Source organism: Nycticebus coucang, chromosome 9 (genome assembly GCF_027406575.1).
Source record: "Nycticebus coucang isolate mNycCou1 chromosome 9, mNycCou1.pri, whole genome shotgun sequence".
NCBI lineage: Eukaryota > Metazoa > Chordata > Mammalia > Primates > Lorisidae > Nycticebus > Nycticebus coucang.
This window is the reverse complement of record NC_069788.1, coordinates 38,013,922-38,028,128: the sequence shown is the minus strand read 5'-3', so window position 1 is coordinate 38,028,128 and position 14,207 is coordinate 38,013,922. Positions and strand designations below refer to the sequence as shown.

The 14,207-nt window shown below is 51.6% G+C and overlaps 1 protein-coding gene across 4 annotated transcripts in view; it reads left to right on the top strand.

The window, feature by feature from the left end:
* Positions 1-684: 684 nt before the first annotated feature.
* Positions 685-14,207, top strand: part of FOXP4 (forkhead box P4) — a 51,942-nt gene continuing 38,419 nt past the window's right edge. For all 4 annotated transcript variants that reach the window (XM_053602573.1, XM_053602571.1, XM_053602572.1 and 1 more), the window contains exon 1: positions 685-1,164. The gene's annotated coding sequence lies outside the window, so the exon portion shown is untranslated. The remainder of the gene's footprint in view (positions 1,165-14,207) is intronic.

Genomic DNA, 14,207 nt, shown 5'->3' with positions numbered 1-14,207 from the left:
TCGTGGCTCCAGCCTTGGGCCCCTTCTTCACTGGCTCCCAGAGCACTTTATGGGAAATTCCCCTTCCTCAGAAGGGCGCAGCACACGCCTGCGGGTGACTGTTCACACAGCCCAGAAGAAGCCTCCCCACCCCCACGTCCCGTTCAGAAAATCCATCGCCAGTCCCCACACGGTGGAGAGAGAAGCGAGGCCAGGCAGGGCCTGGGCCAGGCGCCGGCTCCGCTCGGGTCTCTGGGCCCCTGGCCATTCCCTGCGCCGGGCGCAGCCCGCCGAGAACCAGTGAACCGTTTGGGAGCAGGACTTGGCCGTACCTCCAGACTCCAGGGTAAGGCCAGGATTTGCAAAGCGCGCCATACGATTAGTCGCAGGCCAGGTTGAATTTCTTTAGTCTGTCCACCTACCCCGTCTTTCAGATCCGTAACCCCTCTTCTTCTCCCCACGTCCCCATTTTTCCTCCCCTAAAGTTTGGTCCACGTGGTCTTCTCTCGCTCTAGTCAAGCTGCCTCAAGGGGTGAAAGTTGCTGCACCTGCTTTAGGCGAATTATGGTAGCACAAGAAGTTGTTCTCCCCTCCCTCTGCCGCTCGCTCCCTCGCTCCCTCGCTCCCTCCTCCCTCGCCAGCCGCGCGCTCCCTCCTTCCCCCCACTCCTCCTCCTCCCCCGCCCGCGAGCCGCCCGCTCGCAGCCACTCGCAGCCCAGGCTCAGTCGCAGCCCCTCGGAGTCCTTAGCCGGCCGCCCCTGCGTAGTGGACTGAGCGGCCGGCGCCCGGGACGGAGACCCCAGCCCGCAAGGAGGGCGCGGCGCAGGCGGCGGCGGCGCGGCGGGGAGGAGCCCGGGCCGGAACCAGGGCTGGGCCGGGGGCGGGGACGCCGGGGTCCCGGAGCCCCGGAGCCGGAGCTAGCTAACAGCGTCGCGGAAGGACTGGGAAGGAGGAGCAGAGCCGGAGCGAGCCGAGCCGCCCACAAAGTGCAATGACCCGGCGGGGCTGAGGCGCGCGGCGGCCGGCGCGGCGCGCAAGGAGGACGCCCGGGATCTGCGCGGCGCGGGGCGGCACGGAGGGGCAGCCCCGGCGAGCGGCGGCGGGCCCGGACTGGGACCGGAGCGAGCCCCATGCCCCGTGCGGGCTGACGGGCCGGAGCCCGCACGGAGCGGCCGGGACGGACAGGTAGGTGGCGGGTCGGGCCCGGGAACGCGGGTGGGGGCTGGGCTGACGACCAGACCAACTCCCTCGCTCGCGCACTCTCTTGCCCGCTCACTGGCTCACTTTGTGTTTGCAAACTGCCCGCCGGAGCCGCGCGGAGAGGAGCGGGGCCCGGGCCGGCGTACTTTGTTCCAGCCAGGGCCCGCCGCGGCGCACTGACCCAGAGCAGCCGCAACATCCCGCCCCTGGTCTGGCCCCCCGCCGCCCCGAGCTGCCTTGGGAACAGGTGGGGACTACGGCGCGGCGGGTGTGGGGACAGAGAGAGGCCGGCCTGGGGGGCGGCTGGAGAGGCCACCAAGGCCGGCTCTTCCCCAAGAATCTGGACCCCGCCCCCTCTGGCGTCGCGGCTGGGAAAGGGGTGTAAGGGGGCATGACCCCCGCCCCCCGCCCCGAGTTAGACAATACTTCCCCGCCCGGACTTTCCTGAACTGGGAAGGGAAGTGGTGAAATGGGCTCCCCCAACCCCACCCCATCTCCAGGGTGTGCGGGACTCCCCAAGACTGGCTGAAGGCAAATAAGAACGCAGGGGGAGCGGGAAGGGAAGGGACTGCGGTCCTCGGGCCGCGTCGTGCCAGGTGAGGAGGGGACTGGTTTTGCTGAGGTCGCACCTCGGAAGTGCCGGAGTCAGTCAACCCCTTTTTCCCATCCCGCAGTCAGCTCGGAGACAGAGCGGAAAACTTCTAGGCGACTTGAGAGCGTCTGGAAACCCCTGTGATTTCGTGTGCCGAAGGTGGAGGGTGAGGGAGCGATCTGGCCGATGCCAAAAGGGGACAGCCCTGGCCCCACCATGTAGGAGAAGAGAGGGCGGCATCGGGGGCCCGGAGGCCACCAGGGGAGTATCCTGGAGGGACCAAGCAGGACACCCCACACACACACACACGCTGAGGACTGTAATGACTCCCCTGGACAGCTACCCCCACTCACAGCCAACAAACCTTTTTGACCCGCGGCTCTCAAGCCTCGCGCTCCCGATCAAAGCTAAACAAACTTCCCTGGGCTGCTGCAGAGCAGAGCTTAAGGCGCTAGAACGTGGGCGCCCTAAACGTGTGGTCTGGGGTCCTGGCTGCCCTGGTAAAGGACTGTGCAATTTCGCGGGACGCGGAATTCCGGATTCCCTCTCTCCCCATCGGTGGCGACCTCATGAATACACCCGCATCCCGCCCACCTGACTCTAGTTTGGGGGGGAAAACAGGGGAACCCAGAGCACACCCCGCTCCTCCCTTTGCACCGTGGCCTCTCTGGTCACTTCCTCCTGGCCAGTTCCTTCGCTAGCTAGGCGCCTAGTTTTAAGGCATCTGGAGATCACCGCGTGGCTAGCACTCCAGCGCCGGGTCTCCCTGCCAGTTGACTGTGGCTCCAGGAACTGGGATAGGGGTAGGGGACCCGGAGGAACAAATCTGCGTCTGAAGCTGCCACATCGGTGGTTCCCAAGTAAGCCCAGGAACATTTTGGCCAATGCGGGTTTCACCTGAACTTAAGCATCTTCACCCCGTTTTCAACGCACCCTCCCGAAATGCCTCAGGTCTGGAATTGAGGCTCCCAGGAGCACAGCTTAAGGGGGCTAGGGTTGGCCAGAGTGCTGCTGCTTCACAGAGAGAGGAGCAGTGTGATCATCTGTGTGGCCTGTAGCTGCGGGAAGTCTGTGCTTGTCCCACCACTGAACCTAGAAGCTCCTATTCTGTGGAAGACTGAGGAACCCAATGGCCTCTTGGCCACCATGCCCTGTGGGCATTTTTGAGCAGCTCACCCCCCATCTATCAGTGAACTAGCCAGTAGGGGCAGAGCTGGAAGGCCAGGCCTGGCTGGAGGGAGCTGCCTGCCTGAAGGGTAGCTTCCATAGAAGACCCCTGGCGGGGAGTCTGCCGACTTCTTTTTTTTTTTTTTAAACTTGAGATATTTTTGTGTTATCCTGAGTTCTGGGTTCCTTGTTACCTGGTGGCTGGAGGGAGGCTGCAGGGGCTGCGCTGTACACCTGATGGTTTGCCAGTTCCCGTGGTGTCCTTAGATCAGAATCTCTCAAAACATTGTGAGTTGGGGGTTCCCCAAATGGTATTGCTCACACTCTAGTCAGCGGGGTAAGTTGGCATGGGGAGAAGGTGGCATTTTCAGTGCCCCCTCCCACGCATACATTGTAGGCCCAGGGTGAGATCTGAATCTCTACTCCTAGATCCTTAGGCCCTCCTTTACCCTGACTCCAGCCTTGGCACTAAGTTGGGGGAGATCACAGGAACCTTCTGTCCTGGCACTAAGGGCTTGCTGGGTGCCTGGGTAGGGTTTTCCATCATTTTCCTAGTCCTGGGCAGGCTTCCCAGAAGTCATGGAGTTGGGGAACCCCTGAGCCCTGGGGAGGGAAGGGCCTGCCTGACACCAATGCTGGAGAATGCCAGGGGCAGGGTAGGCTGAGCCCAACTTGCAAAGGGGCCTGCCCCTGTAGCTTTCTGTGTAGGCGCCTCCTCATACTTAGACACCCCCATCCCCCTTCCTCTGCCTTTGGCCAAAACTTCCTTTCTGGCTGTAGGCAGGTAGATCCCTTCTTGCCAGGAATGTGCATATCCTGCTGGGCCCCTACTCCAAACACACCTCTTCCTTGGGGGAGGGAAAATGGGGACTAGGGGAGGCTTTCTTTTGATCCAATAATTCCCCAAATGTTTGCTGAGCCCCTACTCTGTCTGGGCAGGTCCCAGATTAGGTACTGGGGTACTTCTGTGATGAAAACTGGGGTCTGCCCTCTGGGTCTGGGATAGGAGGGAAAGGTGGAGACAGGGTGTCTGTTTCAGAGGAGACATAGGGGCTTTAAGGCGAGGGAAAGGGTCATATCCCCAAGAAGCCTTCTTTGCCTGAGAGCTACCCCCTCCTTCCCTACATCTTAACCTTTTGCTGCCCCACTACCTTGGCAGTTTCCTGTCTCTTCAGCCTCCATGCCCCTTCACTCCCATCCTGAGCAGGCACAGTGTCCTTACTTTCCTAATAGCCTGAATTGTGTGAAATAATAATTTCTTCCATCCTAGATGCTTCTCACAGTTTCCCTTCCTTCAGATCTTACTGCTTTCCCAGCTTCCCTAGACCAAGGCAGGGCAGGTACTATTTTTGACAGGACTCTGAGGCTCTGTTGGGTGAAATGGCTTCCCTAGACTCAGCTCCAGAACTCTGGAACCCAGAGCAAGGAAGTCAGGCCTCCCAGAGCAGAACATGTGTCAGAGTGGAAAAGGCTTTGGAACTTAGCAGTAGAGGTGGACTCTGGGGAACTTAATTAAGTTCTTGGAACCTCAATTTTCATATATTGTAAAATAGGTCAGTAATACCCACCTTATAGAGTCCATTCGGGAATTCAATGAGAGAGCAAAGTACCTTGCATGGTGCCTGGCACATGATAGTGCTTGCTGATCAAGGGGTGACTTTTATTTTTAGCTTACTGGCACTGCCAGGCCACATGTTGGCAAAGTACTGGAAATACTGGAGTACTAACCTTCATTTTTATAGGTTGGAAAAATGAAGCCCAGAGAGAAGAGGCTACTTGTCTGAGGTTATACCGCTACTTAGTAGCCAAGCTGAGACTAAGATGGGGGCTTCCTGACTTGCAGTATTACCAGTAGGGCTTGAGCCTCTGCTATGGTGAAGGAAGAAAGGCAGGGATGGGAGGAGCTGCTATTACCCCCTTGCTCTCCATACGCTTAGTGTAGGCCTCCTCTCTTCCTTCTAGATGGAGACTGTATCTTCCCTTCCTATTTTCCCTTAAAGGGGGGTGCTGTCTAGGTTTAGAACCTGGCCTTTCCCACCTGCATACAACCCTGGAGTGTCCCCCAGGTACTCCTAAGGTGCTTATGGAGACAAATATAAATGGAAGAGAGAATTTTCCAGAACTCGGAGGAGGAAAAATGACTGGTAACCCCTCTCTCCAAAAAAAAAAAAAAAGATTTCTAGTGTTCAGCAACCTTAGCCTGCACATCCTTATGGAAGATGTTTGGCAGCAAGTCTCAGACCAGTTTGGGACCTACTACTGAAAGGATCAAGGATCATCTGGAAGAAGCAAAAAAAACTTCCCTTGAACCTGAAGTTACTAGCTTTCTTCAGTGTTGGCTTCTGGGATTCTCCATGGAAATACACACCTTTAGCTACTGCTAGTTCTGCTAAGCAGGGATCACAGTGGGAATTTTTTTTCCTCTGAACTTTGTGGCTTTGGATGCAGTGGTCTTGTGAGATGTTGATCCTAGGCCCTTGAAGAGCCTGGACTCAGGGCATACCTGCCTGAGCTAGAAAGCAAGCGTGTCTAGCACTAAAGGTACGTGTCTAAATGGGGGCACCACATGTTGAGCTGCCGAGTCAGAGCTGCTGTGGTACAGTACCTGAGCTGACTGATGCCCTCTCTGCTTTGATCCCTGGTCCCAGGACTGCCAGTCTTTCCCCAGCTCTCACTCTAGCACAGCCTGGCACCTTTCTTCTTTCCAGGCTGGGGTGTACCCATGTGGCCTGTGCTCTGAATCCCAGCTGCTTTGGACACCTCCCTAGGTCTCATCCCATGCCCAACTGGAACCTCCACAGCTGGGGCCTGAGAGTGACTGGTTGTATTATAGGGAGGATGAGGTAGTTCTAGGCAGAAAGCACAGTTTGGTCTCAAGTACAAGACATGAAAAGGTGGTAGTTCCCAGGAAACTGGGAGAGTGGATGGGATCAGTTGTAATAATACAGAATAGAGGAAAATGGTGTTTTCTTTCCTACTTGAGTTGGTTCTGATGGCAGCTGACCTAGGCTACCATATAAATGGGGAGAGCAAAGTGGTGGGTTTTCCTCAGATAGAAGCAAAGCGGATTGTGTAGAATAAAGCCCCCCCGAGGCATTTGTTCTGGGTAGGCAGGGCTGGTAGAGTGGAAATTACTAAGAATTCTAATTATCAGGGTTAGGCTCAAAATGATGGCAATTCAAAGGTAGGGTGACTGGGAAATGGAGCCAGGGACTCAGTAGCTGTATCCATTCTACAAACCTCACAAAGCGCCTCTGAGTGTAGGGTGGGGCTGGGAAAAGAGGTGAAAGGAGAGGAGGCTCGCTTGCATTTTGGAAAATTAGAAACTGAACAAGGGCTGGAGTACTGATCTTTCCCGTAGGTCCCAGCCACCTGGGCAGGCTGGAGTCCTGATACCCCCAGGTGACATAGGACACCTGTGTCACCCAGATAGAGTCCTTAGGAGAGCCTGCCCATGTGAAGGGAAACGGGGAGGTAGGCAGGTAAGGGGGCTTCTGTCCTCCTTTCCTCAGTGAGGCAGGCCTGAGTGGGCTCCCTTCCCAGGCTAGCTTTACATTTCTTGGAGCCTGCATTTCTAAGAAACCCAGGCCTAAAGAAGTTGGTGTAAAAGAGGGCAACCTCCTCCTTTCCCTCAAGGGTGCTCTGTGCAGATGCACATCCACATCCTAGAAGTAAAGGGTGTACCTAGAGAGAATTGGGGGGAAGAGTCAGGATCTGTGGGAGACCCAGCAAGGGGCAGCTACTATGTGCCCTTGGGGAGCAAAGTGCCAGGCATCTTGAGGCAGCCAGGTCTCTGGATCGGAGCTGGAGGTACTTTTGATGTTGAAGGTAGGTTTGGTCCACTAAGAGAATCCCTCTTTTAGGTAGACTCTGGGATTTCTTTTTTTTTTTTTTAAGAGACAGTCTCACCTTGTATCGGTAGAGTGTGGTGGCATCACAGCTCACAGCAACCTCCAACCTCTTGGGCTTAGACAATTCTCTTGCCTCAGCCTGACAAGTAGCTGAGGCACAACACCCGGCCATTTTTTTGTTACAATTTGGCTGGGGCTGGGTTTGAACCCACCACCCTCAGTATATGGGGCTGGCACCCTACTCACTGAGCCACAGGAGCTGCCCAGACTCTGGGATTTCTTTCCCCAGAAAGCCGGGGTTACCTGTCCCCAATCTCTAGCTGAGGGCACTTGATTTTGGTTACTCCCCAGCCAGCACTTCCCTGAGTTCCCAAGGGCAAGAGTTACTGGAAACTCCTTGATGTTTGAGACCTGAGAGCTGAGATGCAGAGCCAGGTGTTTTCTTCTGCCTTCAGCTGAGAAATGCCTGTAAGTGAGGCCAGAATGGACCGTCAGCTGGGCATCCACCGTGGGACTGCTAGAATAGGGGGTATCTTGGACAGCATGGTCTTTTTTAGCCACAGAGAGGGCCATTCAACACCATGTGCTATACTTCTTACACTCAGGAATGGCTTCATAGATGTGGGTCCTAAACAGGGTCTGGACTCACAGGGGTACAATAAAGGCCCCAGTAAGCATGCTGCTACCAACTTCCTAGCTTGTTCTGTGGCTTTAGGCATGACCTACCTTCTCTCCAGGCCTTTTTTTTCCCTAAATGTACAGTTGGTGAAGGGGCACCTGCAGTCCCCTCTCCCTGGCCTCCCCATTTGGAAGCCATGAGCTAGAAGCCAGGTGAGAAGAGACCTGAAGGCCTCAAATACAAACTGTCTTCCTTCCAACAGTGCTGGGAACCGTGGGAGCCTACTTCTGGAGAGCCTGCTGCCTCCATGGGTCCTTCCTGAAAGGGCACTGTGGAGCTGTGGGGTAGGAGACCTGCAACCCATGCAAGTCTCTTCCTTCCTAATTAGACAGAGGAACCTGATTAAAGGGGGCACTGCCCGCCCCTTCCCGTCTGATTCCCATCGAGGAGATTTCCCTTCATCAGAATCTCACATCCTCCAGAAATTAATTTGATGCCTCTTGTTATCAATTAATTGAATCTCTTTGGGGGAGAGAGCTCTGTGAGGCAGGCTTCGTCTTGGCCCCTGTGTGCTGCTGTCCCCCCTCCCCCTCACACCAGGAGAGCCTACTCCTCCCCCATTTCTCTTTATGCTTTGCTTTTAATTTAACTTATTTTCTAAAATAAAACCACTGCTGCAGCCCTCTTTGTCCAGTTTAGCTTGGATGGGTATCTGTGGGCTAGGTATTGGCTGGGATTTAGCCTTTCTGAGGTGGGGGCAGCAGAACTTCCTCTCCTTCAATAAACAAAATCAACTCCTTTAGGAATTTGGCCCTGACCTCCACCCTGTGTGCTCCAGGGGTTCCTGGTGAGAAACTTAGAGAGGACAACTGTAGGAGGGAGGATTGGAATAGTCTCCACCCTAGCTGGGGAGGAGAACAGGGAAAGAAGGACAAGATAGGGACCTCTCAGCCATCAGGATTTTGTTCTTGTTCCATCTTTTAAGAAGAGTCCTTTAGAAGCTACTGCGCCTGCCAGGGATAATCCATTAAATGTAGGGCAGAGGGCACAGGTATGTGATACCTCCAAGCTTGCCAACATTCAGGTCAAGAACAGAGCTGCTCAGCTTTTTTTTTTTTTTTTTCCCTTTCACCTTGGGAAGAGTGCGGCGGCATCATCTTAGCTCACAGCAACCTTGGACTCAAGCAATCCTCTTGCCTCAGCCTCCTGAGTAGCTGAGACTACTGGTGACTGCCAAGATGCACAGCTAGTTTTTCTGTTTTTAGTGTGTATGCGTGTGGTGGGGAGGAGTGTTTCTCTCTTGCTCAGGTTGGTCTTAAACTCCTGAGCTTAAGGGATCCACTTGTCTCAGCCTCCCAGAGTGCTAGGATTACAGGTGTGAACCACTGTGCTGGTGGCCCTCAGCATTTACTTTCTTTCTTTCTTTTCTTCTTTCTTTCTTTCACAGAGTCTTGCTTTGTCACCCTTGGTAGAGTGCCCCGGTATCATAGCTCACAGCAACTTCAAACCCTTGGGCTCAAGTGATTCTCTTGCCTCAGTCTCCCTAGGAGTATCTGGACTACAAGTGCCCACGACAATGCCCCGCTATTTTTAGAGACAGGGTCTTGCTCTTGCTTTTGCTCAGGCTGGTCTTAAACCATGAGCTCAAACAATCCACCCACCTCAGCCACTCAGTGTGCTAGGATTGTAGGCATGAGCCATTTTGCCTGGCCTGGCCCTCAGCATTTTTAAGGATACTTGGAAGTCCTAGCTCTGCCCCTTGTGCAGATCTGGGAGGGGATTGTGGCAGGTAGAACTATGTGGCCACCAGACCCTATCTGTGCTTTGCAGTTTAACATACCTCCTTGTGCTGATTCTGACACCAACTCTGAAAGATTCTCCAGGTAGTGATAATTATTACTCTTAATTGACAGGTCAAGGACCCAGGACCAGAGAGGTGATGTGACTTGCCCAGGGACATGTTGTAAAAATTCATCTTGCCTCTGGACTACTGGGTCACACATTGATTAACTTTGTTCCTACCATGTTTTGCTGACCCCCACTCAGTTTGTTACAATGGTAAATTTCACATCTTTATCACCACTTTGGCCTCTTTGGAAAAACCCAGACCTGTCAACACCAAGCCTACATTTCTGTGGGGTAAGAAGGATAGACTTGGATTGAGTAGTGGCTGCTGCCTCCTGCCCTCTGCTTCTCACCTGGCCTCCTGGGTGACTGCCTAGCCACTGAGAGCATTTTGTTTAGCAGCTTTAACTCAGAGATTTACCTATCCCCAATATTCTTCAAGGAAAATCTAGGGGGAAGTGGTATCTGGAAGACTCTGCAGGGTCTGTACAGCAAGCTCAGATATCACAAGGTGTCCTGACCCAATTTTAATTCCCACACAGCTGCTTAAGAACTGATGCTATTGGATGATTCTTTCTCTTGTCTTTCTGCCATGGAGGGAATTATAAGGATTGTGTCTTCAGGAGCCTGTCCCAAGCTGAAACCAGCCCACCTATGCAGTGTGACCCCCTATGGAAGTCATCACCCTTTTACCCGTCTTCAAAACTTGTTCTTTTTGTGTACTTTTTTGGGGGAGAGGAGAGTCTTTCTTTCAGAATAGAACCACACGTGGGGACTAGAGAAGAACTAGGTAGATGTCACCCTTCTGGAACTCATCTTGGAACAGAGAGAGGGATGTGGAAGGACATTGAATCTTTGCATATTAGAATATGGCTGTGTTTTGGATGGCCCTGAATTGATGTCCAAGATCTTGGTCAGCAGTTCTCAACCTATGGGTCGCGACCCCTTTTTAACAATGAAAATACATTGGGCCATTAGGAAGGTTGAGAGCCACTGATCTAGGTGAATGCCTCACCTAGAAATTATCTGGCAAGATCAAGGGCGGGGCAGGGGCCTGTCAGGGGTAAACTGGGCAGAACAGCCAAGAGCCCATAGAGGGCAGCTAGAGCCCCTCCTCTGCCCACAGGAGCCCCTCATGCCAAGGCACGGCCAGAACTGGGCTCCATATGGCCATTCAGGAGAGTTGCCCCTGCCCTTTAGCCCCCCACGTAAGACGTCACTATTTAATTAGCCATCTCTGATTAACCAAACTTGGCATTCGGCTCCTCTTGCCCTCATCTTTCCCAGCTCCGAATCAATGGCTTTGATATGCTAATTAGGGAGTAATTTAATTTCAAAAGGCCACAATTAACAAGGGTGTTGTGGACATGCTGTAGTTAAGCGGAGTAATCTAATTTGCATTAGTAACAAGCAGGGACTAATTAGAAGCTTAATTAGACACTTAGATGGCTCTTATGTTTACTTTCTTAATGAGATGGAGTGGGATCTTTGGTTCTTTCTTTTTTTCCTCCTTTATGGTTAATTCTTCCTTTTGGTCACGCAGTAGGAAGGGGTGTTGAGGGTAGGCCACCTTGCCAGAGCCTAGTGGGAGCATTTTATGGCCTGGAGCCAGTAAACAGTAACCCTGAGAATCAAGGTAGTGAGCAGGAGAGGTTTGCATTCCAGAGTTGACTGCCCTCCAGGCCTTGCCCCCTCTGAGGTGAGATGCTGGAGAAGACATTGATTTGGGAGTCAGAAGAGCCACCTAGTTTCAGTTTGCCTCAGCTACTCAGCAGGTGACCTTGTCAAGTCACATGGCATCTTTGAAGTGTAGTTCCCACCTCTGTCAAAAAGAGCCCAAGATTGTTTGGAGGAGAGGAGAGGGACAGGGCATGGGAAGGGACTTTCGGGGTTGGGGAGGGACTCTATAAGTGGAATGGTGGTTATTAAGAATAAAATATACTCACAAATTGTGTGCCAAGATCTCGCTGCCTTATGGCTCAGCTCAGAAGTCACCTACAGAAATCTTCCCCAAGATCACCATGGTCCCCAGTGTCTAACATATCATTTGTAAAGGGGTGTTTGTTATGTAGGGCAGAGATTCTCAACTCTGCCTGAACTTGAAATTTAGAATACTTGGAAAAGCTTTTTAAAATAACCATGTCTGGATCTCACTCCCTGAAGAGATGGATTTAATTGACCTAGTAGTAGGAGGCATAGCTATGGTTTTGTTTTTTAAAGCTCTCAGGTGATTCTGATGTAAGGTAGTTTACCTACCTGTGTGTGTCTCTCTCTCCTCTATTATACGTTCCCCAAAAGCAAGCGTGCCACTTTTTCCACCTCCATTTGTCCAGATCCTACTGTCCACTGTGTTCAGTATCAGTTGCAGGTAAAGCACATCATCCAAATCTGATAATCTCTTGCAGAAGGGGCTGAGGAGAATGGAAGGGAATTGCTAAATAGGTGTGGACTTCTAAGAGACCTGGGTGCCTCTCTGAAGAGAGGGCAAAATTGGTACACCTTTTGTGGACATCAATTAGGAAATACAAATATTAGAAGGCTTGAAAGTATGTCATTCTACCTTCTAAACATGTATCCTAGGCAAATAGTCAAAAATGCAGAGTATCCTGTTCTCATAAAGGTGTTTACTACAGAGTCATAGTGAAAAATAGCTCGCAGCCTAGATGTCTAACTCTAGGGAATGGGCAAAATAAATTCTGTAGCACACATCCCATTCAAGCAACTGTGTGATCATTAAAAACTGTTGCTTAAAATATTTGATGTCATGTGGAAATGCTTATGATAGTAGTGAATGGGGACAAAAAGGAAAATTCAAACTATGTACAGATTATGACCCCAATTTCACTTTTTTTTTTTTTTTGACAGATTCACTGTGTCGCCCTCAGAAGAGTACCATGGTGTCACAGCCCACAGCAACCTCAAATTCTTGGGCTTAAGCAAACTCTCTTGCCTCAGCCTCCCAAGTAGCTGGGACTACAGGCGCCCACCACAACGCCCAGCTATTTTTTTGTTGCAGTTGTCATTGTTTAGCAGGCCGGGGCCAGGCTTGAATCCGCCAGCCTCCTTGCATGTGGCTGGGGCAGTAACCACTGTGCTACAGGCACCAAGTCCCCGATTTCACTTTTTAAATGTTTATATGCTGAAAGAAAGTGAAAGTGGATTGACAAGAAAGGGTATGAGTACCTTTTATCTTTTCCTTATACTCCTTTTCCCTTCAAAATGTTATATCAAGATGTGGCCAGGCATGGTGGCTCACATCTGTAATCCTAGCACTCTGGGAGGCTGAGGCAGGAGGATCCCTTGAGCTCAGGAGTTGGAGACCAGCTTGGGCAAGAATGACACCCATCTCTACTAGAAGTAGAAAAATTAGCCAAGCTGGTAGTGCACCCCTGTAGTCCCAAGTATTCATGAGGCTGAGGCAGGAAGACCACTTGAGCCCAGAAACTTGAGGTTGGTGTGAGCTATGATGATACCATGACACTCTAGACTGGGTGACAGAGCAACATTCTGCCTCATAAAAAGAAAGTTCCACCAAGTTATCAGTTAACTTTTCGGATTAGGAAATAAAGTTATTTTATTTTTATTTATTTATTTATTTATTTGAGACAGAGCCCCAAGCTGTCGCCTGAGTAGAGTGCTGTGGCATCACAGCTCACGGCAACCTCCAACTCCTGGGCTTAAGTGATTCTCCTGCCTCAGCCTCCCAAGTAGGTGGGACTACAGGCGCCCGCCACAATGCCCGGCTATTTTTTGGTTGTAGTTATCATTGTAGTTTGGCAGGCCAGGCTGGATTTGAACCCTCCAGCTCTGGTGTATGTGGCTGGTGCCTTAGCCACTTGAGCTACAGGCGCCCAGCCAGGAAATAAAGTTATTTAAAACTCAGGAGAGAACCTAGTACAGACAACACAAGATGGTGGCTCACTTTCCAAATTAAAGGCTCTGTTGCAACCTTTAGCTAGTCATGTTCTCACCCTGCCACTTGTATTAAGTCCCTAGAACTGGGGCAGGTAGGTGCTAGGGTGTCAATTTTTTAGAGAAAATTCCAGGCAGAGGTTAGGGTGTAGAAGGAAGCCCAGGGTATCAGCCTTTGACCTACAAAAGGGGAGTCCCAAAGTACGGGGGGTGGGGGACAGGAGTTTGGGGAGGGATTAAGCTTACTCTGGAATTCATAGAGTCCCATGTATTTAAGGAAGAAAACCTGCTGGTCTGATGAGAGGGCCAAACTATAGGACTCAATGTCACCCAGCTCTGGTTTCAGGACCCATTTTGGAGCTATAGCAGCATTCTAATCCTTGAGCCCTGGCTCATGTTTCTCAAGTGCTGAATCAAGGGCTGGGAGAAGGGAATGGGATCAATTTTTAAATAAGAAGCCCACTCAGGGTTGGGTTGTAGCATGATTTTCTAGGCCCCCATAATTAGAGTATCTACCATTCTCTGAACATCTTTTTCATGCAGTGTCTTTTATTTGATAACACAGCAACCATGGAGGGAAGGTTTATTGGCATTAGTCCCAAAAGGAAACCAAGGCTCAGACTGATGACCATACTGCTCAATGTCACAAATGTAACAAGAAGCCAGGGAAAAGTTAGCAGGTAGAATGGTAAATGGGTGGCTGGCTACGTGAGCCCAAGGCCTAAAGTGGCTGCTGCTCTAGGACCCGAGATCTGTGTTCTAACAAGCTCTCCACAGTGATTCTGATGCACTCAAGTTTTCCATCCCCTGTTTAAGGTTTTGTTCCCTTATTCTCCCCTACTTCTCCATGATACAGTATTCTAAGAAATTTTCTCTTTTATTGCAATCTGCTTCCTACTCTTTCTTGGAATCATAAATTATGAAATAGCTGTATCTCGTCCAGTTCTCTCCATTATACAGAGGAGAAAAGGGGAGGGAATTAACTTGAACCAAGTAACTAAGTAAGTTGAGATGGAGCTAGGCTAGACACCAGTTTCCCAAC